Raw genomic sequence first — 11,782 nt, forward strand, 5'->3', positions numbered from 1 at the left:
GGGAATAGGGGGCTGTAGCTTAAAATAGAACATGTTAGGAGTCTCCACTCTATTTGTTTTCACCTGATATAAGTGACAACAGATGGAGCAGTCGCTATACGTTCATAACTATGTATGGAAGTGATATTTTAATGTATATTTCTTTAATTGTAATGTACAATGAAGTGGAGCATGTGGAGGGTTGGAGAGTGAACGTGATCACAGTGGTGAGCTATGGCAAATGCTGAAAAAGTTCAGTTAATCAAAGCATTCAGTAAAAGTTAAATTGAACTGGGCTGCGAGTTCATTTCTTTGTTGTGGTGAGTCCTCAGTTTACTGTTATGATCTGGTGGTACTGCTTTGGATCATTTGCTGGTCTTTAGTGCCACCTGTTGTTGGTAATGTGCACACAACAGATGATCATCACTCACCAAGCCCTTTCTTTATGAATCAACAGGTTCATTTTTATTTCTCAGCGGGAACATGCTTCACACAAGCCTTTCTTGTATATTTACATTCCCTGCATATTATTTTACTTTCTACTTTTGTAGACAATTTAATTATTTCTTGTTTTTATACTGTTCAAACAAATAAATTTTTAAAAATAAAACAAATATTTGCAAATATGAAAAATGTGAACTGATTATTTGAACTAATAGAACCTTAAAAGAAAATGTTAAATATAAGCATTACTGAAAAAAAAAAATGTCATTAAAAACAATTATGAATACACTTCCTACACGTTCCTTCTAATTCCTCATTTTTCCTCCATCAAAATTATTTTTTTTTACATCAAACAAGGCAAAGATGAACAAATAAGTAGTTATTGTATCATGATCCTGATTGTATTTAATAGTATTTGAAACATATCTCCTCTAATAACTGTGCAGTCACACATTAACTAAACACATGTAGCAACTATAAACTTATTACTGAAGCATAACTGTAGAACAACTAAGGTGATTACACATGTTATAACATTAACAGTGGTTGTGTAACAACATTATGATAATATTCAGGACTTTCAATTATCTGACATTCCTAAGCAAGTACAATGTTAGAATTGTCATCACTGATTATATGTAGGGTTTATTTTGGAGTGTGGGAAATGGAAAAAGTCAGCGATTTCTGGGACTGAACTGGGACTGGAGGAAAACATCTTATTAGAATTATTTAAAAACCTGTTATACACATGTTATAACATTAACAGTGGTTGTGTAACAACATTATGAACTCATTGTTGTATGTTCTGTAAGGGTGTAGATACACGTTTATCAGTGACAGTATAAAGAGTGACCTGTTTGGCTGGTTCTTTGTCCAGTGAAACTAGTTAAGCTTATGTGTACTGCACTCTGAGGGTTTTTGTACGCCATGTGTATTAGACTGTGTCACTGTGAGCCTCTGGCGCAGTAATACACAGCTTTGTCCCCAGTGTCCAGATTCTGTCCTCGTAATGTCATTGTGTTTGTCCCTGAATCCCCAGAGATGCTGAACTTGCTTTTCAGTTTATCACTGTAATATTCACTCCCACCAACAGAGGTATGTCCTATCCACTCCAGAGCTTTTCCTGAATGCTGTCGGATCCAACCTGTCCAATAGCTAGTAACTGAATATGAGACCTTGCAGTCGATGGTCAGAACCTGGTCTGGACGGATGACCACAGAAGCAGGTTGGGTCAGTTCTTCACAGTGGACACCTGTGGATCAGAAATAAAAAACACTGCATGTCTATTTTTCTCACGATATAGATTTAGAAAACTGTCGTTTACATTGTATCAAACATCTCTGAAAAATGACCAGTAGAAATAATTTAAAAGTAGGACATATATATCTTGTTCCCACAGCTGCAAAAATCTACTCTTTGTTGTGTTAAAACTGGAATCATTAAAATGAAATATATTCTTTACTGAATAACTCACAGTAAGCTGCTGAAAGCAGGAGCAGTAGAGACACAGAGAACATGATGACGATGGACCTGTGGGATCTTCTCTGAACAGATGCATAGTCTCATCTTTATTTTAAATCTAAAGCCACAAGTGAACATTTGCATACAGGAATCTTTCTTCATACTTTATTCAGTCTGAGTTTCATATCCCTGAAGATACTGCACTGACCCCTAGTGGCTCTGGCTGGAAAACATCTGGGGTGCAACATCTCAGGAGCCGGAGAGTCTGTGCCCAGCAGAGATTAGAAGGAGCAGGGATCAGCAAACTTAGCTTAACACCGGCCCTCCAGAACTAGAGTTGTTGGCCCCTGTCTAGACTGAGCTTGGTTTTCATTCTCATTATGAATATTATTAGTTGTTTTAGTAGTCTTGATATTATTTCATACACATCTCAGTGACTGATCATCAGCCGCTTACCACTGCAACTGGACCATGACACATTTCTACACTCAAAGTTTTTTTTTTTTTTTTTTTTTTTTTTTTTTTTTTTTCCAGAGGATAAGAGTCAATATAGTGGGTAACACCACTGCTTTCCACACAGAAGACCTCAGTTCAGTTCCCCAGAGAGAACCTGAGAACCCCAGCTCATTATCCACAGATCATTCAATGAAATATGTGACATTTTTATCACTGAAATACAACATGTTATATTATGAATGTGATTATTATATAATTTATATTATTGTTTTTTTGTTGTTTTTTTTTTTTTTTTGGGGGGGGGGGCAAAATCTAATTGCCTTGTCGTTCTTGTAAAAACATGTTCCATAGAGTGGGTCCTTCACATAAAGGCAGACATGTCTAAATTGAATTTGGTTCAGAACCTCTGACAAATCCAGGGCACTAGGTGTCAGAACAATGGTTGTTACATGACGTGAAAAAGAGTGATTAGAGAAAGATGACTACTTCTTTAAATGGATCCCACATCAGGACTTTCAATTATCTGACATTCCTAAGCAAGTCCAATGTTAGAATTGTCATCACTGATTATATGTAGGGTTTACTTTGGAGTGTGGGAAATGGAAAAAGTCAGCGATTTCTGGGACTGAACTGGGACTGGAGGAAAACATCTTATTAGAATTATTTAAAAACCTGATGTATTCTGAAAATAATGGAGACCATAATGAAGACAAACACTGGACGATCCGTTATTGTGTGTGACTTTCTGTTTCTGTTCCTAATACTTTAAGAATTGTGTTTAATCTCCATTTTAACTGAAGATGAAACAGACAAAGGGCGGCACAGTGGCGCAACAGGTAGTGTCGCAGTCACACAGCTCCAGGGGCCTGGAGGTTGTGGGTTCGATTCCCGCTCCGGGTGACTGTCTGTGAGGAGTTGGTGTGTTCTCCCCGTGTCTGTGTGGGTTTCCTCCGGGTGCTCCGGTTTCCTCCCACAGTCCAAAAACACACGTTGCAGGTGGATTGGCGACTTGAAAGTGTCCGTATGTGTGTGTGTGTCTGTGTTGCCCTGTGAAGGACTGGCGTCCCCTCCAGGGTGTATTCCCGCCTTGCGCCCGATGATTCCAGGTAGGATGGATGGATGAAACAGACAAAGGGTGGTCAGACCATGTGCTGTAATATGTGTCAAATCCTCTTCTAATCCTAGAGGAGTTAATCCTTGGTGTCAAACACTGATCTTCTGAGATATCTAATGTCTCTTGAGTAAAGGGTGTTATTGTACAGGTCTCTGGGCTGTTTATAGCAGTGTGTGGATTTCGAGCGCAGTAATACACAGCTGTGTCCTCAGGCTGGAAGTTACTGCCCTTTAACACCACTGCATTGCTGGAGGAGTCTCCACTGAAACTGATCTTGCTCTTTAAAGAGTCAATGGTCCCTTTTAGAACCATTATATATAGAACCATCCGATCCATTCTGGAGCTTTTCCTGCTGAGTGTCGAATCCAGTTGGTGTAGCCTCCACCTACAGCTGAGTATCCAGTGATCTTACAGGCGATAGAGAAGGATTCCCCAGGTTTAACTGCCACAGCAGCCGGCTGATCCAGTTCAATACACTCCACACCTGTGGACACCAGTCAAGAAGTTATTCAGTATTGGATTAGAACTAGAAAATGATCCCAATATCATACATGTACAGCCACTATGTTGCAGATACTTACAGTATACAGCTATAAGCAACAGCAGAAGATTAGCAGCTGCTGAGAACATGGTTGGTGTGGTACCTGAACTGAGACGAACCACTCACTGATCAGTTTAAGTCTGGCTTAAGTGTTTATAGTGTGTTTGATTTGCATAACAGTGTTTCCACTTTCACACAGCTACAGAGCTACATTGTGACTAAATCTCACATCATTAGCATTCATTAGCACCTCACATCATCATCATGTACATAATATTAATTCAATTATGTGTAGTTCTTAATAATATCAGGGGGAAATTATAATTTTGTAAGTGGGCTTTATCAGTTTTGTATAAATCCCAGGAAATTACATTTTTCCTCATATCATTTTTTAAAGTTCTTGTGGTGAACGGCTGTGAAAAATAAAGAAAGAGTGACCCTTTGAGGCCTTTAAAGTACTGTGTAGCTGTATGAAATTGTTGTATTCAAATTAATTGAAGCCCTTCATAGAGCCCGCTTTGTCAAGAATCTGGGAGTGTTGTTGATGGAAAATATCACAATAGCTATAAAAGGTCACTGAAATTATAACTGATAGACATATAATAGACAGTGTGTATATTTTAATGTAACACCGCACACCACAGGCTTTAGGATGATTTCATTATTACTTTTTACTTTCCATTTTTACTCTTTACTTTTAAAATCATAAGCCATATTTATTCACGGTTACAGAAGTATAACTGTAGAGCAACTAATTGGATGACACACATTCTACCATTAATATTAGTTTTGTAAGAACATGTAATTATAATCATCCTTCGTATATGTGTCATAAATATGTAATTACCAAAATATTAATGACACAGAATGAAGTAGTTCTTTGTCCAGGGAAAAAAGTTGATATGTGTACTGCACTGTGAGGGTTTTTGTACACCGTGTTCATTAGTGTGTGTCACTGTGATTTCCTCGCACAGTAATACACAGCTGTGTCCCCAGTGTCCAGACTCTGTCCTCGTAATGTTATTGTGTTTGTCCCAGTGTCTCTAGAGATAGTGAACTTGTTCTTTAGTTTATCACTGTAAGCTGTGCTCCCACTGTTACTGATCCTTCCGATCCACTCCAGAGCTTTGCCTGAAGGTTGTCGGATTCAACCTGTGTACTCACTAGTAACTGAATACGAGACCTTGCATTTGAAGGTCAGAGCCTGGTCTGGACGGACCACCACAGAAGCAGGCTGGGTCAGTTCTTCACAGTGGACACCTGTGGATCAGAAATACACAGAGATACAAAGTGATTAGATTCATCATCTTGGACATGAACATAATCTCAATAGTGTTGAGTGTTGTTTACTGAGGAACTGACAGGAAGCAGCTGCCAGCAGGAGCAGTAGAGATGTAGAGAACATGGTTGGTGTTGAAGTGTGGGTTGAAGCTGGAGCTGTGGAATCTTCTCTGTTCTCGACGCCTAAATACAGAGAGGTGTAGTGGGAGGGAGCTGGTATTTGTTTATCTGTAGTGACCTGTGAGAGGCAGAACTATTAAAGACGTGGAGTAGGGGGCAGTAGTTTAAAGCAGAACAGGTAAAAACTTCTGCTCTGTATTTATTTTGTCAGCTGATATAAGTATAAACATACAGAGCAGTTCCTAAACTTGTATGAGTATTTTAATGAGTGACTGAGTGATTTAGTGAGTGTATATTTATCAATAAGATTATTGTAGCATTTGAAGAAATACAGCAACAAGTTGAAGGGTGGAGGGAGAAAGGGAAAGCAATGACGGGCCATGGTCCACTTTTAATGAATTGTATTAGTGTCTTCATATACTCGCTCATCTGAACAGAGTACACCACAATATAGATTTGATAATACAGGTTTCTCACATTTATGATATGCCTCCTCACTGAGCAGACATTTGTCATGCCATTATATATTACAAAATATTGCTGTCTAAATAATTATCCTGATGTAAGCTGTATATAATTATGAGTCTCGGCAGCATTAATGATTAATATTATTATTATTAATATTATTATAATTAATATTACAACTGCTATTGTATATACTTCCGGGTTGCGAGAGATACGCTGGCGCGTTCGGCTGCCGCTTCTCCCCCCGTGATAAAGTTTTTATTAGTTCTAAAGTTTGTATTCGGTTTTTCTGCCCGCTGTGTGCAAAAGTGCTGCAGAACCCAACACACTGTATTGAACTTTGTACTGGATTTACTGTAATATGAGCCTTGTGGATTTCTCCTTGTGGCTCTGAGCTCTCTTAGAGTTTAGCGTCTGTGACTGTGCTTAACATCGGCCACGAGAGCACCTGTGTTGCCCGTGCTATGTGGATTATTTTGGGTTTATTTCTCTGGCTTCTACTGGGCTGTTACGGCTGCAACTTCCATTGTGGCCTTATCATGACGACAAGGAGGATAAGGTACTCTTTTGGTGAACTTTTTACGCTCCGAAATGCACAGTGTAAAACTCCTGCTCCTCTATTGATCCATCGTCACCTTGGTATTTTGTGACGACCTAAATATTGTCATCGGGGTCTTGGTCGGACTTATAACTCTTATCAGCACCCCAACAATATTCCCTCGCTGTGGTCATCGTGTCACCGTAAATCTTCCCAGGCAACGGCAGGCTCAACTGATCATGCAAATAACCGGAACCTATGTTACGTGTCTACAACATCTCTACACGCTCCGAGCACTGATCATAATCTTAAATGTGCTCTGTTTAATGTTCGTTCCTTAAATAATAAGGCAATGTTTGTCGCAGATATTATCCAGGAACATGACATTGACCTGCTCTGTCTCACGGAAACCTGGCAGCAGCCCAATGAGTATTTCGCGCTCAATCAGACTCTGCCTCCACATTATCAATACGTTGATAAACCTCTTTTAACTGGTCGAGGAGGAGGACTTGCAGTGGTGTACAGCCCTGGCCTCAAAGTTAAAACAGTTTTAATCCCAAATATGACATCGTTTGAGTGTTTGGCGCTGTTGGTCTCTGCTGTTAAACCTATATTGGTTCTGCTTATCTATCGTCCCCCAAAAACCTCATCTGTTTTTATGGCAGAGTTTTCTGAGCTAATCCCCACACTTATTCCTGTTTATTCTGATCTGTTGCTGCTGGGTGACTTTAATATTCATATCAATTCTGGTAACTGTTTGTTTGCTAAAGAATTTCTTACTGTTTTACAGAGCTTTGATATTTCTCAGCACGTTGATTTCCCTACACATAACAAGGGCCACACCTTGGACATTGTTTGCTCTATGGGTAAAACCCCTTTTAATGTGAGAGGCATTGATCTGTGTGTATCTGACCATAAAGCTGTGTTCTTTGACTTTCCGCTATCATGTCAACTACGAGGGCAGCGTCAATCACGCCAGTTTACATTCCGGAGCGTTAAAAATATCAGTCCTCCTGCTGTTATGGAGATGCTCAGTCAGAGCCCGATACCTGATTGCTTAGATCCTGATTTGCTAGTGACCCACTATGACGAAACATTGTCACATATTTTAAACCACCTGGCACCTCTAAGAACACGCTTGGTTACATTTTCTCAGCCTGCTACCTGGTACACTGCTGAGCTGCACAAGCTGAAAGCTGCTGGTCACCAGCTTGAACAGCTCTCAAACAGAACTGGCCTGACTGTGCATGCCCTTACTTACAGTGATCATGTCTTGTTTTATAAGGAAAAACTACAGGAAGCTAAAACACTCTATTATTCTGATGTTATTCATGGTGCCCACAGTAACCCTAGAGCTCTCTTTTGTACTGTTAATAAGCTATTGAGCCCTGTGAAAAGTTTCCCTATGGTTCCTTCAGCTGAACTCTGCTCTCGGTTCATGGACTTTTTCAATCATAAAGTACTTACAATTTACTCACAGTTCCAGCCCTCTGCAACCAGGCTAAACATTCCACAACTATCTCCTCAGTTCAGCAGCAGCTATTTTTCCACCTTCAATACTGTAAATCAACAGCTTGTTTCACAGATTATTAATTTCTCTAGGGCAACTTCATGTCAGTTAGACCCTTTTCCTACACAGCAGGTGAAAGCCTGTTCTCCATTTATCTGTCCTCTTATTACCAAAATTATCAATGCTTCACTTATTTCAGGAATGGTCCCAGCCTTTTTGAAACTGGCAGCTATTACTCCAGTTCTCAAGAAGCCTGGCTTAGATCCTGAGAACCTCACAGATTATAGGCCCACCTCTAATCTCCCTTTCCTTGCTAAACTGTTGGAGCGAACAGTAGCTACTCAGTTAACAGAACATATTCAATCATGTGATCTGTTTGAGGTCTTCCAATCAGGTTTTAGGAGGAATCACAGCACTGAAACTGCTCTTGTTAGGGTTGTCAATGACTTGCTGATGTCAGCTGACCAAGGACTGCTGAGTCTTCTTGTACTATTGGACCTTACTGCAGCATTTGATACAGTGTGTCATAGCCTTTTACTTACTCGGCTCAAAAACATGGTTGGTGTAACTGGTACTGCATTAGCTTGGTTTAAATCGTATCTTTCTGGTAGGCAGCAGTTTGTTTCAATGGGAAGTTTTCGATCTGACTCATGCTGCTTGTCACATGGTGTCCCCCAGGGCTCTGTTCTTGGGCCCCTGCTTTTTATTTTGTACATCCTTCCTCTTGGTGACATCATTAGACATCATGGGCTGCAGTTTCACTGTTTTGCTGATGATGTCCAGATATATATTTGTAAAAAACCTTCTCTCAGCTTGCCACCTAGTGCCTTGCTGAAATGCTTAACCGATGTGAGGGCTTGGATGATCAAGAACTTCCTGAGCTTAAATAATAAAAAATCTGAAGCCATCATAATTGCTTCTCCTACAACAGTCAGGAGGCTTAGTGACACTACTGTTTGTATCCCTGGTTTTGTTGTCTCTACCTCAACACTAGTGAGAAATCCTGGAGTAATTTTTGATTCTACATTATCATTTGAATCACATATTAACAACACATGTAGGACAGCCTTCTATCATCTTAAAAATATCTCTAGGATTCGCCCTTTTCTTTCTTTCACTGCTGCCGAGACCATAGTCCATGCATTTGTAACTTCCTGACTCGACTACTGCAATGCTCTGTTGTGTGGCCTCCCTGCTCGGGCTTTGAGCAGGTTGCAGTATGTGCAGAATTCTGCTGCTAGGGTGCTGACCCATACAAAATCTTGGGAGCATATTACTCTAGTCATAAGTCGTCTTCATTGGCGTCCAGTGAAGTTTCGTATACAGTACAAATTGCTTGTGTTGGTGTTTAAATCCTTGTATGACCTTGCCCCTTCTTATCTAAGTAGTTTACTTCAACCATACTCTCCAGTGCGTACCCTTTGGTCCTCAAGCCTCCATTTGCTTGAGGTCCCACATTTTAAGCTAAGCACCATTGGAAATAGAGCATTTTGTGTTGTGGGTCCAAAGCTGTGAAATAGTCTTCCTGATGAACTGCGAGCTTGTACATCTGTAGATGTTTTTAAACCAGACTCAAAACTCATCTTTTTAAACTAGCATATGGATGATACTATGTATATGTCTCTATGGTTATTTTATGTTTGTATGTGCATTTACCTTTTACTTACTTTTTTAACTTTTTTATTTTTATTTTTTTATGTTTTATTTTTATTAGATATTGTACAGTGTCCTTGGGTTTATTGAAAGGTGTTTTCAAATAAAAATATATTATTATTATTATTATTATTATTATTATTATTATTATATCAGTGAAATGATGAACTGTTTAATATATAATGCATGCAGGGGACTTTGGGAGTGTTGCCTTGAGGAAACAGTAGATGACAAAAAGTGTTGTGTGAAAATACAATTATTTTCTGAGCTGTGAGTTGAATTATTATTTTTATTTGAGCCCTTAATTTTCTGTTAATTTCCAGTGGCTCAGCTTTACATCATTTGTTGGACTTTAGTGCCACCTATGGCTGAGGTAATGGTAGTGTACAGATTATGATCAATGACTAAACTCATTAACTGTACAAAGCAACATAAACGTACTGTTACACCTTCATACAGCATAGTACATGTCTGTTTTTATTGATTACATATAAAGTTGTAATAAGAAAAATAACATACTCCATAGTGCATTTTTGGAATATTATCAGCCTCATGATTTGATCACCACTTCCTAAATACACTCATTATATCATGTTTAATTAAGGCCATTGTTTATAATAAGAATTATTTTTCTCTCCTTACTTATAAAACAAGCATATACAGTAAATTTCAAATATTACACCTGAAATGATGAAGTTAATAATGAACATTAATCAGATGTTCCTAGACATTTTATTCAAGTCATAACTGTTTTTTTTTTAATTAAATAAGCACATCTCCCAATTCTGGACCTGCTCTTTGAAGTGTCTGTTAACAGCACATTAATAGTGAATTATTCACTGATACAGATTGATTATTGCTGTACAAATCAAGTAAATATAGTTTATCTTCAATATTTATTTGTATAATTACATTTAAATATGCAGTAATTCTGAAGACTGCAGTAAAACCTGAAGTTGATTCAAACACCTGTATCAATGTGATTGATCTGTGACAGTGAATATATCCGCTGTACTTCCATCATTGAACGTGTTTGTGTGTGTCGTTAAAGTGTAATTACACAATCATTCATGAAACTTTATAAAGGAGATCACATTGGGCTAATTCTTTTAGTGAAACTATAGTTGATTATATGTGTGGTGCACTGTGAGGGTTTTTGTACAGCGTGTGCATTAGTTTGTGTCACTGGGTGTATCTGGCGCAGTAATACACAGCTGTGTCCCCAGTGTCCAGATTCTGCCCTTGTAATGTTAATGTGTTTGTCCCTGAGTCTACAGACATAGTGAAAATGCTTTTCAGTTTATCACTGTAATACGTGGTAGTAACTGCATACGAGTCCTTGCAGTCGATGTTCATAACCTGGTCTGGACGGACCACCACAGAAGCAGGCTGGGTCAGTTCTTCAGAGTGGACACCTGTGGATCAGAAATACACAGAAAACCAAAGTGATTAGATTCATCATCTTGGACATGAACATAATCTCAATTATGTTGAGTGTTTTTTACTGAGGAACTGACAGGAAGAAGCTGCCAGCAGGAGCAGTAGATATGTAGAGAACATGGTTGGTGTTGAAGTGTGGGTTGAAGCTGGAGCTGTGGGATCTTCTCTGTTCTCCACACTTCAACAGAGAAAGTCTGATCTCCTAAATACACAGATTTCCCATGAGAGGGGTCACTGGTTGTTTTGAACAGATGTAAAAAGCAACACTTTCAGGAAAAATTACACCTACATATGTGCATACATTTAACTTCCTGTAACAGACTGTAGAATGTGCCCAAACATTTGTAGATACCTCATGTATAATCAGTGAATTCAGCTTTAATGGTAAGGTGTTAGAGCTGTTACAGACACAGACACAAGCTTGGATTCTCTACATGATGTCATTTTACTCTCAGTTCCCTGCAGCTGGTACCTCACACTTGCTGTCAGTGAAAGTTTGAACCAAACAGTTCTCTATCACAAATCAATCTTTCCTCACTCTGTCTTAATACCTGGGAACTCAGCCACATCCTGTCTCTTTCTTCTCAGATTCCATCTGTGCATTCCTAAGATTTCCTTCCAGAAGGAGGCTTGAGTTAAACTGTTACTCGTACAAACATTTTAGAAAAAAAAAACAAACAAAACAAACAATCAAAAAAAAAAAAAAAGAAATATATATAATCTGGTGTTGATATGGTGTTTGTGTGTGTGTGTGTGCGCGCGTGTGTGTGTGTGTGTGTG

The sequence above is a fragment of the Hoplias malabaricus genome, chromosome 13 (assembly GCF_029633855.1).
Source record: "Hoplias malabaricus isolate fHopMal1 chromosome 13, fHopMal1.hap1, whole genome shotgun sequence".
Taxonomy (NCBI): Eukaryota; Metazoa; Chordata; class Actinopteri; order Characiformes; family Erythrinidae; genus Hoplias; species Hoplias malabaricus.